A 4399-nucleotide genomic window follows, 5' to 3' on the forward strand; every position below is an offset into this window, starting at 1 on the left:
TCCTTCTAGTATATGTTTGGTTGATAAAGTGAAAGAAGTTGTTTGTAGTTACAGTACTGATTATGGCTACTAGCTTTTTCCTTTCATAATTCCCAATTCTCAGCTTCTTAAGAGACTAATATTAAGCTTTGTCACTGACAGCTTGCCTATTTCAGTGAGATTCACTGAAAAGTAATGTGTGAAAAAATGAAATGAGAAGGTTCTGTTTGTAGATTGTTGTAAGGCAGGAAAATAAAATATGTGCTGAATGTGACTAGGCAGAACTTTAGAAACAAGAATCTTATTACTTCTTTCCTTTTTGCTAAAGGCATATTTGACTTTGCTGTCACTAGCATTTGCAACGGTGAAATAGAAAGGAAATGTGTACTCAAATTGCTAAACTTTCACTACTGGCTCAAAATATAGGTACACATTAGGATATTAATGTATTTTTTCTGGCAATGCCTATATAACAGAACTGATTATCACAGTGGTGAAGAATGATAGAACTACTCAAAATTCAAACTTGTTTCCAAATTTTACAGCTATTTTTATAAGAGTTTAAACTGCAGCTATTGATGTGAATATCCACAGACTTAGTATGATATCCAATATGCCTCCAGATGTGCACATCTCTCTTTATGATCTCCTATATTTCTATCTTCCAGTCTCCTTGATTCTTTTCCTTGATTTGCACATAGTATTAGACTGCCATTTAACTTTAATTTTTTAAGCTAACTAGAAAGAAGGGGCTGAACAAATATTGGAAACATTTTCTTTGAGTATCCATTTGAATTAAACAGCCAGGTAACATTTGACCATGTTTGTGACCCTTTCATGTTTGCTTTTCATGAATTTTCAAGTGTTTGATCTCTGTTAGGGAATGGATTAGCAAAAAGCAAATTTGTAATTCAAATGCTAGAAACTCTACCAGCACCAATTTAAAATTGTATATTCAGATATTACATTTGAAATTTGAAATTCACATTGATTTGATTAATAAAGTGACTTGCAGCCAACTCATGTACCTCTGAATGCCTGTAATTTCACCTGTGGAGGAAAGTGATAAGGTCTTTTCAACAATATTTCTGCCTAAGTCTAATCCTGGTTTTTTCAACCCTGTTTGTCTCCTGGTGAGATTTAGTGCAGTCTCTAGGTTGTTTTAACTTCTGTCATTTGTGAAAACTGCCATCAACACTGCTACTAAGTTGGGATGGTGAGCAGATAAAATTGGATGGGCTGGCATCTGGAAAATGCAACTCATGTCAGTGAAGAAAGAGAAGACTTAATTATTTGGAATTCTGAGGTAGTGTATATTAGCAATGTATTTACTGATTCTAGTAATGCTTACCTAATTAACAAATGTACAGTTTCACAAATATTTTGGGAAAATTAAAAAGTGACATTTTAAGACTAAAATATTAATTGCAAATTATTCACTGAGTTCTGATAGCACAGAGAGATGAGACTGGCTGTTCATTTCATCCTTGTTGTCTTGCAAGTATGAGTGCCAACTTCACTGTGGGTCCCCTCCTTCTCTTTTCTTCCTCCCCTTTCTCCCCTCTGCCCCACCTCACACCCCGCGGTTTGCTGAAGGACCAACATACTCAGGAACATACTATCTAGGGACGGATGGAGGATGTCAGAAGGAACTGATCTTCATAAACAGGCTGTATTCCATCCCATATACACTGTCTATTTTTCATACTAATTACTTTTCCTCTTGTCAGAATTTGTCCCTTTTGTTCTCTGCAAAAAAAAAAAAAAGTAAAGAAACGGCAGTTTCTCTGCAGTGTTCATCAATATAATGATGAGATCAGCACATCAGGGCTCCTGTGGAAGGAAAGGAGGAAGAGAGAAAGAGGGACACGCAGGATGACTTGCCCTGGCCTCCCATTTCTATGGACTAGAAGATATCCCAGTCAGTCACACTATGAGACATCCTAAACCTATTGCTTTATCTCTCTTGGGCCCAGAAGACTGCTCTAGATTAATTACTGTAAGAATACAAATACAACTATTTTATAAATAAGCAAATAGAAGCAAAGATGTAGTAAGTGTGAAGGTCGCATGTGCGTTTTTCAGAAGTACCAGGAGAAGAGAATGCTACCTGAGCTACATTGTTCTGCTCCATCAGTGAGCAGGAAGCTCATGATTTGGGGTGTGCCATTCTTTCTAACAGAGTTTGAATCCAGTGACATAAGCAAAGGAGGGATTAAGAACTTTAAATAATAATTTAGAGCCATTTTAAGAAGTGGACATGAATGTGTTAATATGGAAGGCTTTTCATTTCTTCAACAGAGTTCCATAAACTTCTTTTGTGTTTATATTACAGTGAAACCATTCCTCAGATTCAGGCAGTTACAAAGATTGTTGGCTCAAACAGGTTGAGTTGATCCAAGATTTTCCTGTTAAAACCTTAGATAAGCTTGAATCAGCAAATACTGTCCATCATCTTAACACATGGGCACAAAAGGAAAAGTTTTAACAAGCACTGGCTGAAGTGGGAAAAGCTAAATGTAATAGATTATCCAGCTGAAAAAACAGACTGGAAATTTACTTTAGAAAATTCACCTTACAGAGTTTCACCTAATAAACCACATACATATGCTGTACTATATCTCATATGATTTCAAAGAATCATCACAGAGACATATTTTACTCCTATTCTTGGTGAAAATCCAGTCCTGCCATGAAAGGGTATATGCACTAGTTATGAACATTGTTTCTCCTGTTTTCCTGGATTTACCTTTTTATTTCCAAAGCAGAGCAGGTGAACTATTTGGGACAAAAGCTGAGCAAACCTGAAAGTGAACTAAATCCCAGAAGACTTCTTGAACTGTGAAAGGATACAGTTAACTTTTTTCCAACTTCTTGTTTTCCCACACCTCCAAAATTGCAGGTTGTATTTGGCACTGTAAGTGGGAGCATGGAAAACAATGGAAAAGTTTGTTCCTAGAGAATTTCCAGATCAGCTTTGCAGGCTCAGAGAAATGGACAGCTTGAATATGTATCAGACTGCAAGCAGGTTATCTAACCTAAACCAGCCCTTCCCTCATTTGTCTATCAGAAGTTCAGCATCAGAGTAATCTTTACTTCCCCATGCAATAGCAACTTCCAGAATATTTCTGGATGCATAGGATTGTCATGCTCAGAAATTATTCCTATAAAGATGACACATGAGGAGTTATAACATTTCACCATTAAATCCACATTTCTGCTCTGCCCCGACAGCGACACAGGTCTCTCTCTCAATATATATAAAACATACATAAGTACTGAAAAACATGTGTTTTACAATCAGGCATATTGTTAGAAATGAATTATTGCCAGTAATACCTACCTTCCATATCACAGTAATACATATAGACAAATATTATACATGCCACACTACTGCAGTATGTTGCATGAACTTAGAAATTTGGAATATGTATAGTACATACATAAGCCATCTATCGTGCAGCAATGATACGCCTAATAGTGTGCTTGATTCATCTTAAATACCTCAGTTCAACTATGTTCTAAGTTCTTTTCCTGCTACATCTCAAATCTTTTTTTTAAACCTTCCCCAACTTTAAAGCAAAGTCCTATATTTATTTTCTGTATTCAGCACTTCCAAATTAATCTGAGAATTTATTTTATTTTAAATTAGCAAAAGACTATATTTCAATAAAAACAAACCTTCCTTTCTTTGGATTATTTACTGTGTAAATAAAAAAGAGCAATTAAATGTATTTTATGGGAAGCATTTCCCTTCATGATGCCTTAACTAGCGAATGCCTCCCATAGGCAGCTCAGAGCTCTCTACAGGCTGCAGGCCACTGCTGCTTCAGTCAGGTCAGAACTGTACACTTAGCAGTTAGTGGATTTTCAGGCCTTGACATATCTTAGAAAAGACAGCCCCTTTGTTGTAGTTCTCCCTAGAGAAAAGTCGGAAAGGGTGTTGAGCTTGCTGTGCATTGAGTAATGTTTAGCACTGAAAAAAATTTAAAAAATTCTGTTGTGAAGGATCTTGCAGAATTGTACTGCTGTGCTGGGAGGCTTTCCTGAAAGAGGAGAGTTGGGATAAAAGGCCAGAATTAATCTGTTCAATATCCATTTTACAATGACTACAACAGAGACTCCTGTTTTCTGTGTGCCTGAGCAGATGCAAGTGTGCCTGCCACGTGGGTGCACGTTTGGGCGTGTACCTGCTGTTTGCGACATCTGGCATCCAAAACCTGCTCCTACAATTTTCTCAAAGTAATTCTAACTTTAAGCACAGGCGTCTTATAAAAAAGATCGGAAGTTGAATGCCTACATTTAAATCAATTTTTAGAGCTCAAATTCAAATGCTGTAAGCTTATCAAACTTCCACTAGCAAATATCCATTTAAGCTTAAATAGTCAACTGCATTGCTGTCTTGTTTTGACATTGCCAT

This window comes from Phaenicophaeus curvirostris, chromosome 1 (assembly GCF_032191515.1).
Source record: "Phaenicophaeus curvirostris isolate KB17595 chromosome 1, BPBGC_Pcur_1.0, whole genome shotgun sequence".
Lineage (NCBI taxonomy): Eukaryota > Metazoa > Chordata > Aves > Cuculiformes > Cuculidae > Phaenicophaeus > Phaenicophaeus curvirostris.